Genomic DNA, 13,215 nt, shown 5'->3' with positions numbered 1-13,215 from the left:
TGCTGATTTTATAGACTGATCAGTCCATGTAAAAGTACAAGTATCTTCTATGGTGTACAGTGGTCCACTGTCTGATTAATTGATTGACTGATATAGCCCAGCTAAAGTACAAGTATCTACTGTGGTGTACAGTGTTCCACTGTCTGCTGAATTGATTGACTGATCAGGCCAAGTGAAAGCACAAGTATCTATTCTGGTGTACAGTGTTCCACTGTCTGCTGATTTTATAGACTGATCAGTCCATGTAAAAGTACAAGTATCTACTCTGGTGTACAGTGGTCCATTGTCTGATGAATTGATTGACTGATATAGCCTAGCTAAAGTACAAGTATCTACTCTGGTGTACAGTTTTCCACTGTCTGCTTGATTGCTTGACTGATCAGACTTAGTGAAAGTACAATCATCCACATTGGTGTATACAGTTCGATCGTCTGACTGATGAGGCCTAGTGAAAGTACAAGCATCCACTCTGGTGTATAAGGTTCCATCGTCTGACTGAGGAGGCCTAGTGAACGTACAAGCATCCACTCTGGTGTATAAGGTTCCATCGTCTGACTGATGAGGCCTAGTGAAAGTACAAGCATCCACTCTGGTGAATAAGGTTCCATCGTCTGACTGATATGACCAAGTGAAAGTACAAGCATCCACTCTGGTGTATAAGGTTCCATCGTCCGACTGATAAGGCCTAGTGAACATACAAGCATCCACTCTGGTGTATAAGGTTCCATCGTCTGACTGATAAGGCCTAGTGAAAATACAATCATCCACTGTGATGAACAAGCTTCCTTTGTATGACAATATATGACAATGCCTAGTGAAAGTACAAGCATAAACTCTAGTGAACAAAGTTCCATCGTCTGACTGATAAGGCCTAGTGAAAGTACAATCACCCGCTCTAGTGTACAAGGTTTCTTCGTCTGACTGATAAGGCCTAGTGAAAGTACAAGCATCCACTCAAGTGTACAAGGTTCCCTCATCTGAGTGATAAGGCCTAGTGAAATACAAACACCCACTCCGGTGAATCCAGTTCCATCGTCTGAATTTCAAGACCTAGAGAAAGCAAAGATATCAAATCTGGTGTAGAAGATTCCATCGTCTGACTGATAAGGCCGAGTGAAAGTACAATCATCCACTCTGGTGTACAAGGTTTCTTCGTCTGACTGATAAGGCCTAGTAAAAGTATACGCAGCAACTCTAGTGAACAAAGTTACATCGTCTGACTGATAAGGCCAAGTGAAAGTACAATCACCCACTCTGGTGTACAAGGTTTCTTCGTCTGACTAATAAGGCCTAGTGAAAGTATAAGCATCCACTCAAGTGCACAAGGTTCCCTCATCTGAGTGATAAGGCCTAGTTAAAGTACAAACACCCACTCTGGTGAATACAGTTCATCGTCTGAATTTCAAGACCTAGAGAAAGCAAAAATATCAAATCTGGTGTACAAGATTCAATCGTCTGACTGATAAGGCCTAGTGAAAGTACAATCACCCACTCTGGTGTACAAGGTTTCTTCGTCTGACTGATAAGGCCTAGTGAAAGTTACAACACCCACTCTGGTGAATACAGTCCCATCGTCTGACCGACAAGACCTAGTGAAAGCAAAAATATCAACTCTCGGTTACAAGATTTCTTCGTCTGACTGATAAGGCCTAGTGAAAGTACAAATCCAAACGTCTACTCTGGTGTACAAGTTTTCTTCGTCTGACCGATAAGGTCTAGTGAAAGCACTCTGTTGTACAAGTTTTCTTTGTCTGACCGATAAAGACTAGTAAAAGTACCAACATCCACTCTAGTGGACATGGTTCATTCGTCTGACTGATAAGGTCTAGTGATAGGACAAATATCCACTCTGGCGGACAAAGTTCCTTCGTCTGACTGATTTAGCCTAGTAAACGTACTATCACCAACTCTGGTGTACAAGGTTTCTCCGTCAGACAGATACGGCCTAGTGAAAGTACAAACATCCACTCTGGTGGACAAGGTTTCTTTGTCTGACCAATAACATTTATTGAAAGTACCAACGTGCACTCTGGTGTACAAGTTTTCTTCGTCTGACCAATAAGGCGTAGTGAAAGTACAAGCATCAACTCTAGTGAACAATGTTCCTCCATCTGACTGATCAGGCCTATTCAAAGTACAAGCCTCCACTCTGGTGTACAAGTTTTCTTCGTCTGACCAATAAGGCCGAATGAAAGTACAAGCATCAACTCTAGTCAACAATGTTCCTCCATCTGACTGATCATGCCTATTCAAAGTACAAGCCTCCACTCTGGCGTACAATGTTTCATCGTCTGACCAATAAGGCCTAGGGAAATTACTAACATCCACTCTGGTAGACAAGGTTTCTTCGTCAGACAGATAAGGTCTAGTGAAAGTACACACATCCACTCTGGTGTGCAGGATTTCTTCGTCTGGCCGATTTGGCCTAGTAAAATTACAAACATCCACTCTGGTGTACATAGTTTCTTCGTCTGACCGAAGTACATTGTGTATGAAGCACTTTTACAACGCTTTTACAACCCTATAAAATTACTAAAAAAAGCATTCAATACTTATAATTACATGTTTTTGCTAGGATCATGAAAACACGATTTCTATCAAGTTTTTCTTTTATTTACCTGTGCACTTTATTGTGGAAGCTCGTATAATCATCAATGTTACATTTCATTTTGAAATGAAGGTTGATTTCAGAATGACGCGAGATAGCTAGCTGTTAGCCAATCAAAATAACGTATTATAATGTAATTATTGAAGAATAGTTTTTAAGTCGTTCACTGTATTCGTGATATCAATAACACAATTCTTAGAAATAAGCAGCTAAGACAGACATCATGGTTATTGGTTTCGCTGGGTTGTTGTCTCGTTGGCGTATCCAAATATTCTTTCATTCCTATTTATGAAACTCCTGCATTAAAAAGGACAGTTAGATTAAACTTTTTACAAGTGTGAAACATTAACCATTGAATTATGATTTCATAGAAGTAAACAAAAATAGTGTTCTATATAAAGATAAGATGTGGTTTGATTGCCAATAAGACAACTATCCACCAAAGTTCAAATGAAGTGGATGTAAGCAGTTATAGGCAATCGTACGGCCTTCAACAACGAGAAAAAAAGCCAAACAGACAATGTAGGAAAGCTTAAGACACATTATCATCGTGCTGGAAAAAATTATCTTTGTATAAATATATACTGGTATTCACCACATTGGAACCATCTGCTGTCAGACGAGCAACACTCCAGCGACATGTTGTATTTTTCATGGATAGGTGATTTTGAGAAATATTAATTACATAAAATCAATCGCGACACATAGTATGGAAACAGGTGAAAAATATGATCAATACATGTTACAGTAAATATTATAATATAGCGTGACATGGCTATAAAACTACGTTTATACTATAGATCTTTCGATATTCTTTTTGGTGAACAAATTGGTTTTTTTTTTGTTATGCAATTTCATATAGACAGCTTGTTACAGCACACTACATTTCTAAATATAACAAATGACCAAAAACAATACAATTCCATATAGACAGCTAGTTACAGTGCAAGTTACATTTCTTAATATGATTATTAATGATCAAATACAATGCTAATACAAGACGTTTTTTTTTTCCCCAAAGAGCTTGTGTGAGATTTTGTTGTTAATTCTCCATTAGTAAACCAATTGGAACAAAACCGAATTGTCAAAATAAGTTCCATTTCACTGAAAGCTATGATAACATCTATCAATAATAATCAATCACTAAATACTTATTACATTGAAAATGATTGACTTTGATTATGTATTCCAATGATACCCTCAAGAATTCCTTGATATAATACAATGATAGTCCACCGATACCACGGATAAAATATTGTGTGTTCACTGTCACGAACGTGCTCACAGATTTTATTTTTAATAAATTATGATTGTTTTTAGACACAGCCTATATGCATCATGGGCGGTCCTGGGATTGAGGAAAAAAGGGAGTGATTATCAGTATTGGTAAAAATGATGGAGAGTTAAGCGATGCGATTTTTTTGTTGAAGATTTTATGCCAAAAAACAATGTTTTCCTATCAAAAAAGGGTGTGTGTACTTGAATTCGCCATTGTGTATACTGTGCAGAGGGGTTGAGAAACGTTTTTGAACATTATAGAGGTTTTCTTGTCATATCAAACATTATGTTTTTCAAAATTGGCACACTTTTTGTTCATCCGGCATATGGTTACTCAAACTTAACTTTTTAGAGTAGTTTAATTATTTAATTACAGATCTTATCCACCCGTTTTGAAATTGCCGTATCAGCCCTTACGTCTATTCCACTAGCCGGCTTATCATGTGTGTGAGTAAAGTCTTGTGCTATTAAAAAGGCTGTTTGGTGGCATTTTGTTTTTTCGTGTGATTTACATAAACCATTTGCTTTTACCCAATTCTGAACTGGTTTCTTAACAAACTGTCCGAGGTTGTAGTCAGTAGCGAACAAAACGCAAAATTTTCAGTAAATTGCATCCTGTAAAGTTGAATAGACAAACCATGGGAAATAGTGCAGCCACGCATATTTGAAACATCTTTTTAACCCGTACATTTCTTGTTTAGGAATAGGAAAATAACTAGGTGGTTTTCAGTTTTCATTTAGAATGCTAAACATTTGAGCACTAGGTACAGATGTGGAAATAAAGTTTGCAATATCCTTAGATTTAGCAGGTGCCTCAGCAGTTGCAGAATTTTCTTTAAAAAATTCTTATGGATATGATAGGGTGAGAAAGTATTTTTCTTCAAATCAAGCTTACAGAAAACGTCATTTTAATTATAAAACCAACAAAATAATGAAATATAGGGATAGCAGTCTTGGAGGTTCATTCAACCTATGCCAACATTTTGAAATTTAGGTATAAGATTGTATGAAAAAATGTTGGCATAGGTTGAATAAAATATAACAGATTAAGTGCTATAAAAACAAAAAATAATTAGGGGTCAATCAATTTACAATCAGTTTAAAATTGGCGTTTAAGTGTACCCAAAACTATTTTTGTAACTTGTAATAGTCAAAATGAAGGCTACTCTATGTGTTGTTGATCTCTTTTGTATTAGGAATTCGCATAATAAAACAATTGATGATTGAAGGTTGCTTAACGTCCAATTGAAAATATTTCATGCATGTTCAGGATATACCAGTATCATGTGAATATCATACAATATATGATGAAAAAATTTGATTATATTTTTCTAAAAGTAGAATTACGTCAAATGCATGGAAATAATGAATATAACACTACTTAAAATCTGCTTCACATTGAAAAGTGTATTTTTTCACAGTTCAGTGTTTATGAAATAATAGTGTTTTGTATATATTTGTGTTACTTCTTATTACAATAGTGCTTAATTCTGCAGTTCCATGTATTATAATATACAAAAACACATATTTCGTAAAAACTGACATCACAATTAAATACATTTTTACAATGTTCACAATTACATCATACCAGAGACACACACACATATATATATATATGTTATATATTGTTTATGCTGTATTTAGACCCCTCTACCAAGAAATTTCTTTTACATGCACACGTATAAAAATTGCGGTTTTTATCCAACGCAATCATAGGTTTGAACGTTGTTTTCAATTTAGACTTGTTTATATTTTTTCGTTTGGGCTTGTATTATATTTTCCTTCGGATTTATATGATCCATTCATCCTATTTCGACTTTTTCAAATTCAAGAGTCTATCCTAAATTGATGTAAATTATATGGCCTTCCAAATACCGTTTCGATTCCTAACATCACTGAAGAGACATTAATTGTCGAAATCCGGATATGGTGTACACATTTTTGCACCTCATGTTTGCGGTATACCATCTTCTCCGCAAGTTTATTGTTTTCTGTTTGGTATTAAATTAATAAATATGATCCATGTTACATCTCGTGATCAATTTATTTGGCAATCGTCAATGGCAGTCAGCAGGGTTTAAGAACATCAGTTGTTCGACCTGTTAGTCAAATGCGATTTGTTAAAATATACTTTTCACTTTTTTGGTCTTTTGGAAAATGTTGTATGTGCTGTATTTAGACCCGTCTACCAAGAAATTTGTTTTACATGCACATGTATAAAAATTGTGGTTTTTATCCAACGCAATCATAGGTTTGAACGTTGTTTTCAATTTAGACTTGTTTGTATATATATATATATATATATATATACAAGTCTAAATTGAAAACAAAACGCATTTGACTAGCAGGTCGAACAACGGATGTTCTTAAACCCTGCTGACTGCCATGGCGATGGCCAAATAAACGGATCACCAGATGTAACAAAATGGGTCTTAATAATTAATTTAATACCAAACAGAAAACAATAAGCTTTTATATATAAAAACATATCTGATAAAACTGTAAGACACCTGAGATTCCCCCGGTTTATGGTGGGTTACGCTACTCATATGTGCTTAGAAAATTTTAAGTCTCTGTGTATAGATTTCTATTCTTAAAAAAAATATTTTAAGATTCAATGGGGAATTATGTTTCTAAGACATACAAATCATACTGAATTAAAGAACTCTGTGAAACCTAGTTAAAGCCCATTTTTTTTATATATGATTACCAGAAATAATAAAGCACCTTTTCAAAATAAAAATTTAAATTTAGATATAGAACATGAATCAGATTTAATACACTTTTTAGCTTGGATATTCAGCAACAAGTCATAAGTTAGCAAATCTTGTATATTAAAAAAATCCCAAATAAAATGTTTTTTTACTTTAATTCTTTTTAATTTCTATAATTTTATATTTATTCATTTAATCATTCATTTATTTATTTTTGTTTGTTTGTTTGTTTGTTTTTTTCAATTTTATATTTAGAACCACATAATGTGGGAAGTATTTGACCATACAAGAGTGTTCTATTGTAATATTTTTATCTATTTTTTTCAAATGTCATATTTTTACTACAACATAATTTTGCAAGTATTTAACTGTTGTTTTTTTTTTTATTCTAAAGGAGTAATTTTTAATGCTTTAAAATACTGACTGTATTTTACCTGTAATTATTTATTAATTGTTATAACAGCACCCTTTGTATTTTGTTTGTAGGCATAGGTTGAATATATATTTTTCAAATGTTGGCATAGGTTGAAGACACCGTCTTGGATTGTCTTAATTAAATCCGCTAGTTGGAAATCATGATCTTGAAATGTCGTATCAACTGGGAGATATAACTTTACATACGGCAGGTGCTGCTGGAATGATACTAACAAAATGTAAAGAACATATCTAATTATATGGGGTTTCAACAACTTTCATGGGTTTTACCATGTGCGTGAAACAAGAAATGACCACGTGCCATTTATAAGGAAATAAAATCAATCTACGTTAATAGCGAATTCTGATTGTCTCAATGGTCCTAGATTGATTGGCTGTTGGCTCCTTACTGACGTCCAGTGGCAAATATGTCATGAGAATTGAAACGAGGAATGCGTCAAAGAGACAACAACCCGACCAAAGAGCAGAAAACAGCTCAAGGCCACCAATGGATCTTCAACACAGCGAGAAAATTCCACACCCGGAGGCGGGCTTCAGCCGGCCCCTAAACAATAATGTATACTAGTATACATGCATATTCAGGACAACAATAGTCCTAGAGTTAAATTATGATCTTAAATACAAATTTTATAAAGTATGATTATTATTATGAGTCTTCAGCACATAAAATCACTTCTGCTTTCTTTACCGACTGTTTACAGTAATATAACAATCACATCTGCCTTAAAACAAATATTGAGATAGAAATTTACATGTGACGACATTATTTTTACATAGATATACACTTAAGGGATTTAATTTTGCATGGTTTTGTGATTTTGAAAGAATTCGTTATACGTTTAAACTCAATCTATTGACACAATACCATGTGGAAAATCACTCAATCATTTAAACGGTAAAACTTAATGTCGCCAAACCCTGACTATATAAATATATTGATCGATTCTATACAGTAAATAAACATGGCAAGAGAGATTTTGTTCAATTTTCCTTCTTAAGTGTTTTCTAATGTTCTCTCTGACGGTAATGTTTTTTGGCTGTTTCCGTTGTGTTGCGATCTCGCCGATGTATGCCCCATGTCTCCTGTTATGCACTCGTGATTACTCGGCCGATTCCGTACCTTCATCTAAAATAGATAGATAGAAGCAGAGTAGCGGATTCACACGAGGATTGCCGATTGTTCTTTTATGCACACTGTCGCTTAAGTTACATTATGATGCAGTAAATTGTCTTCTGATATATACATTCATTTACGTAACGATACATACCATCAAATTTGTTCTCATCCTGAAATATTTGCCACTGAACGTTAAGTAAAGCAACTATCAACAGGGGCGTAGCTACCTTCTTAATGAAGTGGAATCACAAACTGTAGGGCGAGGGGTCTGGGGGCTGCCTAAGGCCCCCAGTAGGTCCAGGGCAAAGCCCTGGTAGGGGGGCCAGGGGGGCGAAGCCCCCCGGAAGCTCCACATATATAGCGTTTCAAAACAATCACAACCGAAATAAAACTTGGACATTTTTGTTGTGGTTTTTTGGTCAACTATTTGTTTAACTTCGAATCGAATGAAGACTTAACATTGTCGCTTGCGTTTTTTGTACGTGAAAGCTTTTAGAATCACGGAGATTTGTTCCATATGCTAGTATTTGTATTGAGCAAAGTAGATTTAAAAAAAAACAAACAATAAACATAAACACAATACTATATGTGGAGTTTCTGTTAGCAAAACATCATGGATACCAAATACTTGGTGGACACATTCTCATATATTTTGCTTAACATATGTATTTAGATGTTTAAAAATTTTGTGGGTAAACTCTACAAGAGAGAGATGGGAATTTCGAATTTTACGTAGTTAGGAATATTCGAAGTTGAAATTAATGAACTTTTTCAGAGTAAATGGTACTTTGATCACGATCTTTTTCATGATCTGCGTTTTTAATTAGCCAGCTAATTAACAAATGCATATGCATTCGACCAGTTGTATGGCAATATCTAGATGATAACAGTGAAGATACGTGTAATAAAAGTTTGGTGTATCTTTCGAACACTGAAGAATCAGTAGTTTAGTGTCCTACTCGGACAGACAGTTCTTTTTAAAATTGAATGACCTAATAGTCCAGTAAAACGAGTTAGAATTAACAATTTATTTAAATGGTTTTACAATCAACCATTCGTATAGCCGGCCCATATAGAAACGACTTCGAATTATCGAATCTATATAAAAGATTTTTTTTGTAAAATAAATAAAAACGTAAAACATGTACTGGAAAATGTGTACTTTTTTTTTATAATAACAGTTCCAACTTCTCATCTACTAGTATACGGAAACTCTTGATTGATTGAATGGTTATTAATGTTCGGTAGCAAATATTACATGCACACAGGACGAGATACGTTGACGTGATGTGAAAATGAACTATTCGTGTTGTCAAGACCTCCATTCTTAGTCAATATTGAACTAGTTCACAAGGTTACAGTCATTATTCCCGGATCGATACGAGTTTAAGAGTCTTCATTCTAGTAAGATGTGTGCTTTGGGGCGAAGCGGAAAATAATAATTTTCAAGTTTTTTTGTTAACCCTAGCCGAGGGATTATGTTTTTTTTTACACTCAAAGCGAGTATACGGTATGGTTGTGGTACCAACAACTATGTAGCTGGTATTTTCTAAACAATGCCCGTAATATAAAAAGTTCCCCCAAGTTTACACCAGTTGTATGTATTTATCGTACACATACATGTCTTACAGGATTAAAAATTCCGCTGCATGTGTATTCCTCTTGCTTTTATTCTTTGTGTAGTTTTTAAAATGCATACATAGAAAGACCAATTCATATATGTTCCCTCACTCTCTCTCTCTCTCTCTCTCAGTTTTTTTTTTTTTTTTTTTTTTTTTTTTTATGTGAAAACGACGTGGATGCACATGCTGCCGTGCCTCCGGGTAATTACGCCCCTGATCAACCGTGGCAACCTTTTTTAGACTTATGTGGCATTTTCTGATACATTTACCTTAAAGTTCCATTACCAGTGTCGGACCCAGAAATTATGAAAGCGGGGGTTCACATCCCCTCCTTCTTTGATTTGAATGCATTTTCAATATCTTCAGTGATGTCAATTTTCGACTTGCAGTGTTCATAAAAACCCTATTGTTTATTTTTATTTCCAATGTTTTTCTTTTGATATTCTGAAAGCATTTTATCAAGGCCATCTTCTCATACTATTTCAAAATTCTTTCATTTATCATAAGGAGATGTGGTATGATTGCCAATGAGACAACTATTCACCAAAGTTGAAATGAAGTGGATGTAAGCAATTATAGGCAACCATGACCTCAACCATACGGCCTTCAACAATGAGAAAACCCCATAACGCATAGTCGGCTATAAAAGGCCCCGACATGAAATCTGAAACAATTCAATTGATAAAACTAACGGCCTTATTTATAACAAAACAATTTGCAAAACACAAATATGACATACATGAACCATTAACGACAACCACTGAACTATACAGGATCCTGGCTTGGGACAAGCACATACAGAATGTGGCGGGGTTAAACTAGTTTGCTGGCGCCAAAACCCTCCCCTAACCCGAAACAGTTGTTTAACAGTACAACATAAGAATAAACTATAAAAATCAGCTTAGAAGGGCTTTATACTCACCAGATCGATACAAAGTAGAAAACATATAACGAAAACACAGACCGGACGTGGCAGCGCTAGCGTATCTATACATCCCACAACAAAAAAGACACTACGTAAAGACCAGAGAGTACTCGTAGTTACTGACAAAGCCAATAACAAATAATAACTGGATTTAGTGTAAAGACGTCATTAACAGTCAGAGAAAAACATGACATTGTGTAATGCCAAGATATAGGTATCGACATATTGTAGTACCGTGAATGTGCATATGTATATACAATAATATTCAGTATGATTTTAATCTACTGATAACAAAGTCAATATATTTATACTAATAAAAACAATATCCAAAGATCTCATCACAGTGTTGCATTGGTAACCTTTTAGAATAAGTTTATATAAAGGATTGATAAGTTTACCCGAATCGTATCTAAATTTCCGGGCTCGGTAAACAACATTCCCGTAAAAATTAGGATGTTCTTTTGCGTTTGAAATAAGTTTTCTACAGGTACAACCTGCAAACCAATCTTTGTATCTATGGAAGAATTTAGTTATATGATTTTTATTATATTTTTTAACATATAACAATAGATACTACAATTTGACAAAGTATAAAAAAGCAGCAGTAGTATACCGCTGTTCAAAAGTCATAAATCGATTAAGAGAAAACAAATCCGGGTTACAAACAAAAACCGAGGGAAACACATCAACTATAATTAAGAGGAAAACAACGGAACAACAGAAACACTGAACTGCAATAAAAACAACAGCAAACATACATAGAACGGACTATTTGATAACAACTGCCATATTCCTGACTTGGTACAGGACATTTTAAGAAAAATGGTGGGTTGAACCTGGTTTTATGGCTAGCCAAACCTCCCGCTTATATGGCAATGTTAAAAATATATCGCTAAAATGACAACACTACGTGACAGGAATACAGTACAAACAAACGCAAGAACACACAGCACAGAGAAATGCATAAATAAATAATATAATAGTACATTACAACATGTAAACCACAGAAAAAAAAAAACGGAAATTTCCCATGAATTAACGACACCACAGGACACCACAAACTGCGTCACATGAATGGATCAACGCCACAAAAAGTGACGTATTTTTGTGATGTATATATGATCATATATAATCTAGAAATTCATAAAATTATATGGAACGAGATCCAAAAATTCACAATTATTTTCACAATACTAGTCCAAATAATTATTATTATTATGACGGCTTTGAAAGGCTATTTTAAAATAATGATGTGACGACGTCATAATTATTTGGACTAACACGATACTTTATCTTTGGAAAATGAAAATAAACTCGACTATACTGACAAATAAGACACGAAATGTACCGAAAATACAGAATTCAAACCACAAACGATAAGCCATAACACAATATTGAACCGTACTCATAACTAAATACATGATTGTTGGATGTATAGATACCGAGACACGTCATATAGCAATGCGAATTCACATTCGGCAAAATAGTCATATTCAGGAATAGGTCACGTTCGGTACTTAGCAGACAGACGTAGATGGTAAACCACAATCTAAGACGTGGTAAAAATGTCGTTAGTTAGTTTAGACACAGACACATCGTATAGATCAACCAATTCGTGATGGTGTCCCGTGATAAAATTTACGGAGTGTCATTTTTAATCTTTCCTCCCTGAGACTACTATAACGTTATAGTATAGTATTATACACCTATTGACTGGTTATGGGGATAATAGCAAGTTTGTTGTCCCTGAGATACCAGCTATTGCTCGAGGCGAAGCCGAGGGCAAATGTTAGTATCAAAGGGACAACAAACTTGCTATTACACTCATAACTAGTCATTAAGTGTTTTATTATACCGAACAAAACAATTTTCTAAAAAGATTACATACACCACTTGGAAAAAACCCCAAAAGTCACATAAACACACACAAGATGAGGTATCATGTTTTTTTTTATTTTGTCCGTGTGGTATTTGTCAATATTTTATTTACTTTAATCAAGATCAGGAATCCTTGTGTAATAATTCCCGTGCATATAATAAACGCTAGCTAAAACATATTACCATGCATACACAAAAGCAATCCCAGATTATGAAGACGACGACAGACCCATACCATATATTTGTTATGTTTCAGTTCTTAAATATGTCTTGTAGATTTTCTTTTTTTTTTTAATTGCATCTGGTAATTAATATAGTGATTTGAAATTACGACGACAGGCACATACAGATTATACCGTTTACAATATTTCCGGGGAGGGGGGGGGCTAGGATGAAAATGTTTGTCCTGCATTTTATTTTTAGTTGTAATCTCTGTCCTACCTTTTTATTTTTCACTCTATTTGGTCCTGCCTTTTTTTTTATTAGTTTATCCTGACTATTTTTACATAAATTGTCATCCTGCCTTTTTTTGGCAAAATTATTCATCCTGCCTTTTTTTTTTTAACTCAAAACTCCTGTCAGGCCTGCCTTTTTTTCAAATTTCATCCTAGCCTCCTTTATTGATAATCAGTGATAAA

Source organism: Mytilus californianus, unplaced genomic scaffold, assembly GCF_021869535.1.
Source record: "Mytilus californianus isolate M0D057914Y unplaced genomic scaffold, xbMytCali1.0.p SCAF_12, whole genome shotgun sequence".
Taxonomy (NCBI): Eukaryota; Metazoa; Mollusca; class Bivalvia; order Mytilida; family Mytilidae; genus Mytilus; species Mytilus californianus.
The sequence above is the reverse complement of the archived record's forward strand: the minus strand, read 5'-3'. Positions refer to the sequence as shown.